This window comes from Puma concolor, chromosome C1, assembly GCF_028749965.1.
Source record: "Puma concolor isolate L17-30 chromosome C1, mPumCon1.1.hap2, whole genome shotgun sequence".
In the NCBI taxonomy this organism is placed as follows: Eukaryota; Metazoa; Chordata; class Mammalia; order Carnivora; family Felidae; genus Puma; species Puma concolor.
Window position 1 is genome coordinate 179,935,632 of NC_141674.1, and position 15,489 is coordinate 179,951,120.

Genomic DNA, 15,489 nt, shown 5'->3' on the forward strand with positions numbered 1-15,489 from the left:
GGACAGATTGTTGTAGCCATCTTTGGAAACAATCCACCTCAACAAGAATACATTCTTCTTTCAAAATTCTATTATGAATAAAGCTGAGGGCCCTTTCCATCACCATTTTCATCCCATTCGCTTTCACCTCTTATCAGAAGTAATCATCTTTATGGATTTGGAGTATATCTTTTGGAAATTATATTTATATGTGATCACAAGTGAATAGTTTTATGTTGTGATGTAATTTGCTTTCTCGTACAACTTTATAAGCAATGGGGACTATGAGGAGCTGTGTAATGGGGACCTGTCCTGTGCAAAATGGCATGGAAGTACATAATGACTTTGACACAAATTCTAAGGGCATCAAAAGTTTGTACAAGGGAAAAGCAAAGGCAATAAAAGAAAGCACTGGTGATAGGTTGGAATTTGAGGTAACCCTGAGTAGCCACACTCACCGTTTAGTTGACCTAAATTAAGTCCTATTTCTGTCTGGGAGAAAATAGTGACATTTAGCAATCAACTCTTGGAAGACATTTTTGAAAAATTAAGTCTACTCATTACATACTAATGTGTTCCTTAGAAATTAGGTAATAATTGGGTAATACAATGGAGGGGCGCGTGAATGGCTCAGTCAGTTAACCGTCAGACTCTTGATTTCTGCTCAGGTCGTGATCTCATGGTTCCATTGGTGAGATTGAGCCCGTGTTGGGCTCAGCTCTGACAGTGCAGAGCCTGCTTGGGATTCTCTGTCTCCGCGCCTCCCCGACGTGAGTGCACACGCTCTCACTCTCAAAATAAATAAATAAATGAACTTAAAAAAAATAGACTTGATACAATGGCATATAGAAGTCTCCTAGAGGTATCTGAACATGTGAAAGGGACCTGTTTAAGAAGAATTGGTGTGATAGTAAATTAGGCAGGTAGACAAATATGGGGTATGGACATTAGGTTTGGTGCTGGAATGGGGTACTGTGAGTCACAACAGGGTATGATTAGGGATCTAAATCCTCCAACTGACTCAGTAAGGTTTGGTTAATCTTTTAGCATAATCTCTGTGCCAGAGGCAGCTCAATGGCCTTCTTGGTTGGCCTTTTCCATTTAAACTCATATGGCCTTTTCCATTTAAACTCTTAAGGCCAAGAATCCTTCATTCTTGGTCTTACTACTGTGACAACCATAAGAGTCTGAGAATGATGATCCCACAGAAAAGAAAGCCCTTCTCCTCAATGGCTAGAGAATCAGAGAAGCTAAGCTGGCCACTCCATATATCTTCTCCTTTGAACCCCATAGTGGTATTCAAAGCCTTTCAAAGGCTGAGTTGCCTCTTGAGCAGGAGGTCGTATGATTCTATTAACATGATGAAAAGAAAGAACCTGATGACATGTTGGTTTTTTTTCTCAGGGAAAGAAGAGGAGAGAAGGAAAAGAAAGGAAAAGGAAGGTGTCTTCAAGGAGGAAGAGGAATATTTTCACCTTTTTATTCTTCTTGATGAAAACTCTTTCTACCACCTACCATATACTTGTGACGTCTCCTTTATGTGGGTAGCTCCTGGCTAAGAAGCCAGGAATTCTCCCTTGATCTTTTATATTTATGAATGTCTTTTGAGCAGCTATACTGACAGTCTTTTGTTCTGGACTACATTTTCAAGAATGAAGAGTGAACAACCTTGGAAAACAGAGATAGTAGCAGAGGATGGAGAAGGAGCAGAGGGTAAGATTACTTAATGTCCAGTATAATAAAGCAAGGGGTGGGCAGATTCTTGGGCAAAGGTCAGGCAGATTGTAGCTTTTTTTTTTTAAAGTTTATTTATTTTTGAGGGGGGGGGGTGGTAGGAAGAGACAGCGTGTGAGAGGGGGAGGGGCAGAGAGAGACACACACAGAATCCAAAGCAGGCTCCAGGCTCCGAGCTGTCAGCAGAGAGCCTGATGCGGGGCTCGAACTCATGAGCAGTGAGATCATGACCTGAGCTGAAGTTGGATGCTCAGCTGACTGAGCCAGCCGGGTGCCCCAGACTGTAGCTTTTTATAAAAGATTGGAGTTTCCTAAACTTGGGGTTCTTCACATGGGCTACCAATCCATGACGTGTGCAGGATCTACCGATGTGCCTCTCTGCATCACCCCCGTGTGACTTGAGGAGGGGAGGGAAAGGGAACTGATGCGAACATGACATTTATTTGCGTCCTGGGCCCTGAATAATAAAGTCTTTGTCTCTGAGCCAGGAGTCACGTACCTTCTGCCATGAGACTGTGGCAGGTTAGCTTTTTGGTTTGTGAAGGTGAATGATCATTTGACCATATCCGGCTTCCCTCTGCACTGCATCTTGTAGTGGGTGCAGATAAAAGCAAAGGTGTAGTTTGTAGGAGGCCTGCAGGTCCTTTTATCCTTTGCTGAGGCAATGGAGAGGAATTAAACGTTCGCTTTCACTGGAAATATTAATGACGAAAAGCGTAATTTTACATAACCCTAATCTCTCCCAACCAAAGTCCCCGTATAACCTATCAGTGATGTCGCTGTGAAATACAGCAACATAGAAGGGAATCCTGTATAAATGAGTGATGAAGCCTAAATAATATATAACGTTGACGTAAAAGGTAGATTCTGCTTCACTCCCCTGAGCTGCCATTTAGGGAATGCCGCAAGTTTTGGAAATCCTGGAGGTTTTGCATTCTCAAGGCCTTCTCTGCCTCTTAGACTCCCATTTCCCAATGCGCCATTTCTGTACGACTCCATACCTGCCCGGTCATGAACCTCAGCCCTTCCCTCAGCATCACAGAACTTGCTTACACAAAGCATTCACGAGTGTAGTGAATGGTAATGCAACTTCAGGGTCCCTGTCAAGAGGATTGTGACACCTTCTTGCTTCTTCTCTTCCCAGTTTTATGCCTCCCCGTCTTCTCCTTACCTCCACATTCTATTTCATGAAGGGAAATTTTACTGAAACACCGGCTCTTGGGTTTTACCCTTTACCTCAAAGAGGTATATTGTTATTACCATAAAAAATAGTTTCCTACCTTCCTAAGAAGAATTCTGGTGCCAGTTAAGATAACCAAACTTTTTTTCCCATCTTGTTTTGTTGTCAAGATCAGAGGCAGGGGGATGCCTTAGCACATTGTTTATTCATCACTCATTCATCCAATCGACAAATATTACTGAGTAGCAGGTAGGTACGAGGAATATAACAGCAAACAAGAGACAAGTCTCTGTTTATATGGTGCTTATGCTCTGAGGGGGGAGTGGAGACAGGTGATAAAAATACAGGGTAATGTCAGACAGTGGTAAGTACTATGATGAAAAATAAAGCAGAATAAGGGACCAGAGGGTGACAAGGGCACTACCTTAGATAGCGTGGTCAAGAAAGTCTTTGTTACAGGGTCATTCGAGCAGAGATATGTTGCGGGGAATCCAGGTGAGAGGAGAGAGCCTTCTTCTGTGTGATGTGCCATTACATCAGTGGATGTAAGCACAAGTGATATGGGCCATTTCCAAATGCTGCCCTTCGGAGGATTGGATGTGTGCTTCACTGATCCTTACCCCTCTTCCCCCCTCACCCCCCTGTACTTTACTTAGGAGGTGACAAAATTGACTTGGGGGCAGAAATGGAAATGAATGTATTGAGGGTGGAAGATGGCTTCTCTTCTTTCTCTTTCTTGCTCTCGCATAGCTCTCCCCCCGCCCTCCTTCTCTCTCTCTCTGCCCCTGCACAGCTGATGAGCTTGCAGACAGAATAACGGTCAAGAGCGTGGACCCTCAGACCACACTTCCCAGGCTCAAATTCCACCAAGGTTCTGTGACTTTGGCCAAATCACGTTTCCTTCCTAGGCCTCAAGTTTTTATTATAAAATGCAAATAATAATAATTCTTATCTTAATTGTTGTAGGTTCTTATAAGGATTAAATAAGTTCACATTTGCGAACTGCTTGGACCAGTGCCTGTAATATGGTAAGCAACGTATGTGTGAAATATATGCATCGAATAAGTAAAAACTCTTAATGTAACAGTCTAGTTTCGCCTTGTGGCTTCGAAGATGTGATTTCATTTTTGTTTCCAAAAATATGTTCATGTTTTGTGTTGCAAATGCCATATTCAAAATTCAAAATATTCCAAATTAATACTTGCTCTGGGCCCCTTTCTGACTTGCTCATTCACAGAGCGCTTTGTGGTACGTCCAAAGGAAGTACGTGCGGGTGCCCCAGCCTTCCCCACAGAACAATGGACTGACTACTTCAAGTGAGTTGCTACATGCTCAGCACAGACTCAGACAACACAAGAAAATATATATCAAGGTTTTTTATCATGGAGAAGTTCAGCGTTTGGGGAAAAGCAAGATTTACGCACAAGAAGCGAGTGGAAGACAATACAAGGCAAATGCCTGATGCAGCAATGAAGTTGTCCCTTCTCAATCTCAGGAAACCCCTTAACCTCACAAAACCTTAGCGTTTGCTTTTCTCATTACAGAGCCCTAAAGCAAACAGGAACTGAGGCAAAGAGATTTAAATTAGAAGAGCAACTTAGTAATAATAATGCTTGTAGTACAGAGCTTTTCATGTATGTTGTCTCAAGGTACTGTAAGACCTTGAGAAACAATGCTTAAAGGAAGTGGGCAGGGGTTCCACTATTTTTTTCTGACCTAACTGATATTTGGGGAGGCCCAGTGCTAGGGACAGAACTGTGAGGTGAACAGATTTATGTGACACTCTTCCTTCCTCAACTAGATAGATCACCTCCTCCTCCTGCATTTCCCTCTCTTCCTTCCTGCTGCAGTTAGTGGAATCTTAATTTTCACCCCCACCCCCACCCCCACCCCCGCCTCCCCGCCTGTGAAGGGAATCCTGGAGGTTCTGGTCCTCACCTGTTTCAGAGTTTAATAGGGCTTATTTTTCAGTGAGTTGAAGTCGATTTTGTGAATTTGTTTCTTGAAGCATTATGACGAAGAGACATTAAGAAGTCATACAATTTTGTTCTCTGTTCAGCAAACAAACAAAAACCGAGGACAACAACAAAAACTTCTCACCCTGCCGTAAAAGGAAGTTATATTAATTTGAGAGCTGTAAAGAAGGAAATTCCAAAACCATTTTGGTAACCAAGTCTGGTATTTGTCAGGAAACTCTTTTTCATAGATAATGTAAATCCCTGTCGTAGAAATATAAAACCATTTCCTCTCATTCCGTTCTATTTTTTGAGTTAATGAACATCAACATAATGGATTTCTACAAATTACCTATTAATCATAGTTTTGTAATTTCTACACATTCACGTTAAAATTTAGGAGCCCGGATTAAATTGAGGCTATTTCTATATAGTACCCATTGGTAAAAATGCTTTTTCTCAAAAATAGTTTGGCAATGCAACATGTCTTAGCACTAAAATATTTTTACAGATGAAAGGTGGTAGAAATAAGTACTTGCCTGGTGGTTCAACCCTCGGAAAGTGCTCAAACTATCTTGAATAATCTCTGAATGCTAAAAACACGTGATTCCAAATTCCTATCTCTTTGGGCTCACATTTGTTGGCCTCAAAGAAGTGTTGTCTTAGTTGAGGCTATGACTCTGTTCCAACCGAAAAGAATAAATACCGAGTGAGTCCCAAATCCAGGTAACAAAGGTAGGTGACAAGAGCAGAGACAGGAAGGGTTTGGCTGGTTGCTCTCATGAGCATGACTGCTTTATTGAAACATATTTGGCAGTATCTCTTTCTAAAACATTTTAGGCTGTTGCATAGACAACAGCCATAATATCAGGCCTGATTAATGGCAAACCTGATGGAATGTATTACAATGCAAAAGGGACTTTGTGTCTTCAGGCCTGACTTTCCTCATTTGTAAAACTTGTCTACTTGATTTCTGAGGCCTTTGCTAGTGATAACACTTTGCAATTTAATGAACGCTTTAACATTTTTGCAGAGTAATTTTACTAGCATTGTCTCAGATTCTCAGCTTTAAAAACAATACAGACAAACAAACAAACTCATGGATCTGGGACATCCACAAGTGAGGGGCCTGTACCCTCCAACTGGTGGACATTGTTACCCCTTCCTTCTCCTGGGATGGGAAGGGGCGGGGGTCAGGACTGAGGTCTCACTTTGTGGCCTGGAGTCCAGGCCCTGGTTCTGCTACCCCCAGCCCTTGGCCCTTGGGATGAGCTACATTTGGGGTCCGGGAGCCTCCCTCCTTGCCCGTGAGTCTTCCTGGGTCGGGTACAGACCTCTGACCTCTTCCAGCACTCCCAACTTCCTTCCCTGCCCAGTTTATACCTCAAGCTTAGCATGCAATGGAATTTGAACAGAGGGAGGGGAGGGCCATGGCTGTCCCTCATAGTCCAAGATACCATAGGGCCTCTTCTCCCTCTGTTCCTTGTATTTAATAAAAGCCAGTTAAGTAAAACAACAACAACAGAGAAGATACAAAAATAAAATATGATTAGAAATCAGAAACAACCCAGCATCCTTTAGTCACTGGATCTCACCTCTGCTCACAGCCAAGATTGTCTGACCAAATGTAGCATTTGAGTGGATTAAGTCAAAAGAACCGAACTTGATTTTCGGCTCGGACACTAACTGCTTGACGTTGAGCCCTCAACCCTGTGGGACCGAGTTTCCTCGTGTGTAACGTGAAGGGTTTGACTGGATGATCTAATTCAATTCAGCAGACATTTATTAATGGTTTCCTACATTTGAGAGCTTTCAATAAGGCATGAGGATGAAGTTGGGAAAAGTCCAAAGATAGAGACATGGAGAAGCTCTCAACAGGAAGAAAGACAGAGCTAAGCGTTGTAACAGAAAAACAAAAAAGGAAAAAGAAATCACAAAGCTTTAGGAGCACAGAGGAGGCACGATGGGCTTTTGGGTTTTCGAGTGTTATGAAAGCTGATGTTCACCTATGGCGGAAGACCCTTTCAATGAAAGTTGTACTTGGTCTGCATTTTGGACACTGTAACTAGCGTATAGAGTTCACTGCAGCTGCTACCGGAACCACAATCTACGATGGTGATTAGGTATGTCCATCTTGCGCTGCTAATTGCGCTCCTCTGCAGGGTGTAAGAGAAATGAAAACGTGGGAAGATGGAGTTTTTCCAGTTCATGGACTGACCTTTAAAAGAATCAGGGCAGAGAGAGGGTAATGAAGCCAGTAGAGGGAACTGGTGTAAATCTCCCTGACATAAGATTGAGCTAATTTAGTTTAAATGGAAGGAAGCCCCATCGAAATTAGAGAAAAATGTAATCTGAATTACAGGATTTTTTTTAAAAAAAGACATGCAATTATATTATTGTCGAGTACGTGTGGTAAGTTGGACTAATTGCTAGAAAAGCGTTTCTAAGTGAAAGCGCTATTAGATTCTTCTTTTTAATGAATACGTAAATTTGGATTTGTCAGGACTGTATACATATAATTCGTGTGTTAACATGTTTAAAATGAAATGACTCATCAAGCTTTTTAAATTTTATTCATGCTGCTCATTTGTTTAATGACCTCCCTCGTCCCCCCCCCCCCCCCCCACCGCCCCTGCCACCCGCCCTGCCTTTTCATGTAAACGGGTCAGAGGTAAACTTGAGTCCAATATACTTTTGGCTTTTAAAAGTTTATGAATTAGTAGAGTCTGAACAAATGCTGTCTCACTTTGGTTTCTGTTTACTAGACACTGTGCAATTTTATTACAATCAGATCTGAAACTGTTATCTCTAAAAAGTTGTTGCTAAAAGAGATATCGCAGAGGGAGGCCAGCTGGCTGCTTCAAGCTGTCATATGCCATGGCATAGCGAAGGGCGTGACTGACGAGCTTCTGGAAACTCTTCTTGGGCACAAAAACATTGACAGACATTGGGAAGATGGAAGTAAAACAAAGTAGTAAGGCAAGTTCCTCGCAGAGTCTGCTCAAGCTTGGCTATTGGTCAGGAAAGAAGGAAGTCCTATGCAGGCAAGGGCTAAGGTGCTGAGACGGAAAGTTTGAACAGCATCCTGAAAGAGGATGTCTGGATGAAGGATCGGCCGGAGCGAAGAGCGACTGGGCAGTGTTCTCCAAGAGCATCTGAAGATGTGGGCCACACCGTAAACAGCTGGGGGCACCTTCGGAAACTTATCATGGTGCCATTAAAAAGGTAGGAATTGCCATGAGCTGAACTTCCACCCTGACACCAGAGTCATGTGGTCTACAACATTCAGGTCTCCAGTTTCTAGGTCCTGAGATTTATTTTTATCCGCTCTTAGGTGATAAGTTTTGGGGCAAGTTGACTCATGCCCTTCAAGGCATGAGACAGTGATTTGAAAGGCATGTGTATTCATGAATGAGGAGAGAGCTACCCCACATAACAAACAGCGGTCATTCCCTTCATCCTGGCTCCCTGTCCTGGAGGTAGTACCTCCTCAGGTACAAAATCACGTAACGAACACGCGGTAGGTCAGGATGTGCCGCCACAGAGCAGAGGAAGACGGGCATCCCCCAAAAACGTTTTATTCAGGTGAGAATAACTGTAGGGACTGCCTTTTCACACTTTGAGCATGTCTCGGTCTATTGTCCAAGGTCGGCGAGCATGAGGCTGTTTTCACAAATCTTCAGTAAGATGGAGACAAAAGAGGGAGTGAAACTGACATACCCAAACCCAAATGCGGCAACTCTCTGACAGTTCCCTATTTTTCCTTTCCTGCAGGCTGACTTATGGTTCCATGAAATCCCAAAGTTTGAGACTCACTGGTTTAGAAAGCTGAAATAAGACCTGTGTACCGGTGGCTTTTAGACTTTTGATCAAGATGCACAGAGAGAAACACATGCTTACATGCAACTCACACGCACATGAATATGTATATACAAATATTTACAATAGAAATAAAAGTTTCACAAAACAATAATTAACTTCACCTCATGCAATGCACTCTGGTCTATTCTATCCTGTTTAAAATGTCAGTTGATACGCAACAATTCAATTTTACAGCCCACAATTTGAAAAACACTGCTCTAGACTGGGAGCCCTTTTGTCCGGGACATAACGAATAAACACTGACAGGTGTTTCCTTTTTGGATCTCCTTTTCTAGATTCCACTCAGATCACATCCCTCCTGTTGCACATTTGTTGCCCAGAAAAGGTGACAATCCAACTGATTAAATAAGAGTTTTCTTCATGTTAGTTATATCCTTGTTCTTAGGATGGTCTCTTGCCACTTTGCTGAGATTGAGAAATAGCTTCTATTTCTTTTGGATTTAGAGGTCACATTGGTCTTTTTTTTCACAACGCAGAAGTCCCCTGGTCTTATGAGCCCCACATTTACAAAATACATCTTACACTAGGTTATTCTGCAGACTAACGATTCACATCTGTTGTCGCTGACTCTATTCACCTCAACTGCACAGTACGGCATTTTTGTTGCTACTCAAATTCAAGATGTGGGGAGTGCAGGAAGGGGTACCTTGCTCCAGCCCTCAAACACTGACCAAGGAATGTAGGAGAGTCCAGAGGAAAGGAGAGAGGGCAACTCAGACTCACTACCGAAATGAATGATTAAGAATAAGTTAAAATTTCCAGATATAGTTGGTTCGGCTATGTCTGTCTGCCAGATACGTTTTGTCATTATTAGCTTGGTTTGGGTCGTAGGTTGGTGCTGGTGCGGCATTGTTATGCGATGGATCACGTGTGGCTGTGATGCCAGACTGGCTGGGATCAGACCCGTCCTCTGCCGTTCACCGTAGGAACTATTGATGTTCCATGTCAGGATGAGGGGACAGAGCCCCGGAGAGGTTAAGTGACCTTGGATAAATTTCTTAGCCCTCTGAGACTCAGCTATGAAATGAGAAACACTGAGGATATCTACTTTGTAATGTCGCTATGAGGATTGAATGAGTTTATACATGCAGCGTGCTTAGCCTGGCATGTGGTAAACAATAAATTTTAGTCATTATTGCCAATTGCCATACAGCTAGTGACTCGCAGGCTGGATTCTCTCTTGCCGGTTGTGTAATACTGGGAAGATTACTTAATGGTTCGGGGCCTCAGTTTCTTCATTAAAAAATTGTCACGATGATGATACTACTGCTACGACTAATTGCTATCGTATTGTTCAATGCTTCACAGATTCAATGACATCACATATATAACTACCTGCCAGATAGCCAAAATTATCCGTGTGTCCCCATTTTGTATGTGTCCGCTGGGTACAGTCTCTCTAACATATTAATTGAGATTCGTTGGTTCATCATCAAAGGTCTCGGGTAAATCACAATTTAATACCCTGTTATCCTTTTTCCTGAGAGGGAACAACGTTCTCCCCGCCCCCCCACCCCAAAGAATCAAACACGAAACTTTAAATAAAGTTGAATTCGCTCCAGTGACTGTCCTCTTGAATTTCATCATGCACGAAGTATACTGTGTCCTATAAAGCAAATTTCTGCCTGGCAAAGGTTGAGGAAGAGCCAAATTTAAAAGGCCACTAGTTGGCATAATACTGTTTCTTCGTGAGCTTCTTACCGCTCACCTCCCCCCTTAGATCTAAAGCTCCGAGAGTGGGGACCTTGTCTATACCATTCACTGTCCGTATTACTTTTCTATTTAAATTGAGAAGCTTAAGATAACACACATTTATTATGTATCAGTTTCTGGGGGTCCAGAGTCCATGCATGGACTAGATGGGTCCTCTGCTCAGGGCTTCACTGGGCGGAAATCAAGGTGTTGGCCAAGCTGCAAGTTCATCTGGGATTCACGGTCCTCTTTCAGGCTTATTCAGGTTTCTTGCATAATTTAGTTTCTTAGGGTCCTAGGACCTAAGTCCCCACCGCCCCCCCCCTTTTTTTTCTGACTATCATCTGGTGAGGTGTTCTTAGCTTCCAGCGGCTGCCCAGAGTTCCAGTCATGAGACTTTCCCACAACATGGCAATTTATTTCTTCAAGGAAGAATGTCCTTTTCTTTCTATTTCTATTCTGGGAGAAGAATATTTTTCTCAGCAGGAGACTCTCTGAACTCTAGACCTTCTTTTAAAAGCTTGCCTGATTAGATCAGGCCCACCTAGGACAATGTTTTGATTAACTCAGAGTCAACTGATCAGGGGACTCTAATTACATCCCCCAAATCTCTTCACCTTTGCCGTGTAACGTAAGTTAATCAGAGGAGTGAGATCTCATCATATTCCCATGGGCTGCCCATACTCAAGGGCAGGGGATTATACAGGGCAGGTACACCAGGGATGGAGATACTAGAGGCCAGTTTGTAATTCTGCCTACCACACTGTTATAGTCTCAAGGCTTAGAGGAGCATGTAATACTTAGTAGATATTTAATACATAGTTGTGGACGAATAAATGAATAAATGCCAGTAGAAGAAGTAAGTCAGTGAGAAGGTAAAATAAACTATTGGCTTTATGTTTAGTGTCTTATATTGAGTTCAAAATAATCATGTGATTTGATTTTCCATTTAATTCACTTTCCTCACTGAGGGGCTTGGGACTATTACACAATGTAAGGGGAAAGCAAATGGTGTTTATTGTATTCTATTATGTTAGCAAAGTGTCTGTAGTATAATCTTGATGAATTATCCTGCCCAGCAGTCCTATATAGATGAAATCATCAAACCTAACGATGCTAAAATGACTTGGACATTGAAGCCCAGCATGTCATGGGCAAATCAGGAATAACTGAGATTAGAACTTGGACTTTTGCTGTCTGCTGTCCCACGTTTAATACCGCACTGCTTCCCCAAAATCAGAGAAGAAGAAAGTATTTTCATTTCTAGGAGGAACGACTTAAAATCATGTTCAGAAAAATGTTCTGGCTGCATCCAAGATATTATTTTGTGGAATGACCATTTTAAAGAAATGCCAGCAGTCCTGTTATACGAGACATAAAGCGCAAAGATGAGGCAGGCATAGAATAGAGTATTAGGCTGCTCCGACTGCCATAACAAAACACCAGACTGGGCCGCTTAAACAACAGACATCTATTTCCTCGCACTTCTGGCCTCTGGAAGCCCGTGATCAAGGTGCCAGCAAATTCTGTTTCTCCCTGATTTGCAGACTGCCACCCTCTTGCTATGCCTTCACGTGGCCCTTCCTTGGAACACGTGCTTGGGGAGAGAGGGCCAGGAACTCCCTCTCTTCCACTTCTCATAGAGACACCAATCCAGCTGAATGAAGGCCCAGCCCTTAAGACCCCATTTAACCTAATCCCCTCCCTACCAGCCCCATCTCCACATACTGTCACACAGTGCGTGGGGAGCAATTAGGACTTCAACATATGAATTTTTGGAGGGGGCAGAATCCTGTTCGTAACAGGTAGCCTAGGAAGTTATGGAGGAAAAGGGGGCCAGCTCAGAGTGAGTAGGATCTCAGGTTTCAGATTTGGATCACCTGCCTTTGAATTCCGACTCTACCTCTTGCTTGCATCAGGGGCAAATCCAATTTTTGTGGGGCCTGGAAATTATACATACAATTTTTGAAAATGTTATTTATTTTTGAGAGAGTACAAATGGGGGAGGGGCAGAGCCAGGGGGACAGAGGATCTGAAGCGGGTTCTGCACTGACAGCGGTGAGCCCCTATGTGGGGCTCGATGTGGGGCTCGAACTCATGAACCCGCAAGGTCATGACCTGAGCCGAAGTCAGACACTCAAGCAACTGAGCCACCCAGGCTCCCTTGTCTCTTCAAGACAGAAAATGCAAAATTAGGTACAGAGTCTTGGAAGGAGCCTATGAGAGTAAGGGGTTCTGAAGCTTCAACGTCATTACTTTTGCGGCAAATTCACTTCTGCTTGCCATATGGCTGAGCAAATTACTAAAGTTCTCTGAGCCTCGCTTTCCTCAAATGTAAAATGGAGATAATTATTACATTTAAATCAGAGGGATGTTGACGGGATTAAATTGTAACTAATAAGCTTTCCTTGTCAGCTACTGTAACTTTGATCGTTATTGTCACCGTCATCATCGTGATTCAGCCCCTTCATTTTACAGATGAGGAGATAGACAAAAACTGTTTCGTGACTTGCCCTGCATCACACAACCAGTTAGCCGGGAGGCAGGGCAGGGTAATTTCTCTTGACTCCCAGTCTGTGCCCTTCCCTCAACTCTACAGAGATGGTCTTTTGTACTGCTAAAGAGTATATTGGCATAGTCATAATCTTCACCTCCAATATCTACTCTGTGGCTATTACAGAACAAAAGAGGTCTAAATAGCAGATATTAATTTGGTTGAATTTAAGCCTTATTTTCACTTGTATGTACATCTAATGGGAGTAAAGTTCAGTGAAGTCGAACGCTACGTTCATTAAGTCCGATTTTTTTTTTTCTTTTATCGGACACTGTTTCCATCTCCATGTGGGATAAAATAATGACTTAGAAACAAAGATGTTTCTGTGTAATCTCATCGGGGAGTGATTCCTAAGTTCCCACATGCGCAGATTTTGTCAGGGACATTTGATTTTCCTGGGAAAGGTCTGAGAAGTCAGTCCCGAGGGCTGTGACCTGCCCCTTGGAAACACGTACGGGAGGACAGGCGCTGGCTCTGCCCCATTCCTCTCACAGCCCCACATACGTGAGAATCTTCCCACGTTATCCTGACTCTGCCAGCACTCTGGGCCTCCGAGCTGGTTTTGACACTTTTAAAACCCAGAGAATGTTGACTCCAATGTACCTGACGTCCCCCTCCCGTTAACCCTCCACAGTAACCCTCCACGTATATTCTGGATTGCTCCTCAGGGCTGGGCAGGCTAAGAATGATTGTTACTCACTCCAAAGATGTTGGTCCTTAAAGTTAGTGCATTTTAGTACTAATTAGTACTTCAAATTAGTACATAGGCAATATCTGACTCACAGCTCTGAATCTTTGGCCTCTGTGTCTGACAGGAAAAAAAAAAAAAATATATATATATATATATATATATATATATACTACAATCCTGCAGTAAATATTTTTCTCACTTCTCTCATTTTCGAACATGGCACAATTATAGAACTTTTGTAAAACCATCAAAACCAGCTATGTGAGAATTTAATAGAATCGACGAATGCTTAGGACATGGATTAGCATGGATTTTCTGGCCCTGGTACTGGCTGCAGTAAGCATGGGGGTTATTTAACCTGTCGTTCTTATTTATGTACAAGTAATAAAATAAGGTTTTGGAAGTTCCTAGGGGAAAGATGTCACTTGTTCACAAGGAGGTTATAGATATCTAATGACTCTTAGTATTATCATTATTAATACATCTATTAGAAGTAACGTTGTTGGTGTTGACTGGCAAACCGATGCTAATTTGTTCTCGAAGGGTCTTCATAAAGACACCCGGCCCATCTACCAGATCTGCTGTTCGTTAAACAGCTAAGAGTATACAGTAAACAAGGACAGCTAGGAGAAATACAGGGACACGCAGCACATCTGCTGAGGAAACTCTCCCCTCTCCATCCTTCAAGGTAGGCAACGGAGAGGCTGCTGGGCATTGTGCCTTGTTCACTTACCACCTGCAGGCCCTCTGCTCCACTGCAGTCTGGCAGCCGCACCTGCATCCTTCAAAGTCAGTCTCACATTCCTGCCTGCACTTGGTCCGCGGCATCCTGGGTCCTTGTTTCCAGCCAAATTCTTTTTTGGCCCCACCCTATTTAGCAGAGATTCTCACTCACCTCAGGGCTCAACTTATCGGCTCTATTCTTTGTTTTAGCACCTTGTAATATCTGTTTGTAAAAAATGTTTATTTATTTTTGAGAGAGAGAGAGAGAGAGACAGAGCACGAGGAGGGGAGGGGCAGAGAGAGAGGGGGACACAGAATCGGAAGCAGGCTCCAGGCTCTGAGCTGTCAGCACAGAGCCCCATGTGGGACTTGAACTCACAAACCTGGAGATCATGAGCCAAAGTCGGACGCTTAACTGACTGAACCACCCAGGTGCCCCATCACCTTGTAATCTCTTGAGTCAAAAGAGTTATTAACATGTTAAATTCTTGTAGACATAAGAGATCACCTGATCATGAGGACTGCCAGTCTTTTCTTTATAGACTCTTTTTTTGTATAATATAGAAAGACATGAAGAATGGTTTTGTGGTCACTAAAACATGAAAACAATTTTTATTTTATTTTTAAAATTAAAAAAAATATTTATTTTTGAGACAGAGAGAGAGCATGCGCAATCGCATGCGACCGGGGGCGGGGGGGGGGGGGGGTGGGAGGTGGGTAAGGTGTGCAGAAAGAGAGGGGACAAGATCATAAGCTGGCTCTGTGCTGACAGCAGAGAGCCCAATGCAGGGCTCGAACTCACAAACTGTGAGTTCATGACCTGAGCCGAAGTCAGGGGCTTAACCGACTGAGCCATCCAGGCACCCCATGAAAACAATTTTTAAAAATATCTACATGGATTCAGATATTATCTTCTACCAAGGCTGCTCCTCATGTGATGCCTATCATCACGTTAGTCCAAATGCTGATATTTGCCAGCATGAGAGTATTTACTTCTGAGTATTTATGAGCAGAGTACGGGGTCCAGGAAGAGTATGTTCTCACACTTGAACTTAGAATGGTCATTCTCACTCATATCACTTATTCAACAAATATGTGC

The 15,489-nt window shown here is 42.9% G+C and overlaps 1 long non-coding RNA gene across 1 annotated transcript; it reads left to right on the top strand.

Moving 5' to 3' along the window:
• Positions 1–1,032: 1,032 nt before the first annotated feature.
• Positions 1,033–4,779, top strand: LOC112848693 (uncharacterized). Its single transcript, XR_003222443.2, has 3 exons — positions 1,033–1,692; positions 3,860–3,921; positions 4,131–4,779. It is a non-coding gene; the product is annotated as an uncharacterized LOC112848693 (long non-coding RNA).
• Positions 4,780–15,489: the final 10,710 nt, after the last annotated feature.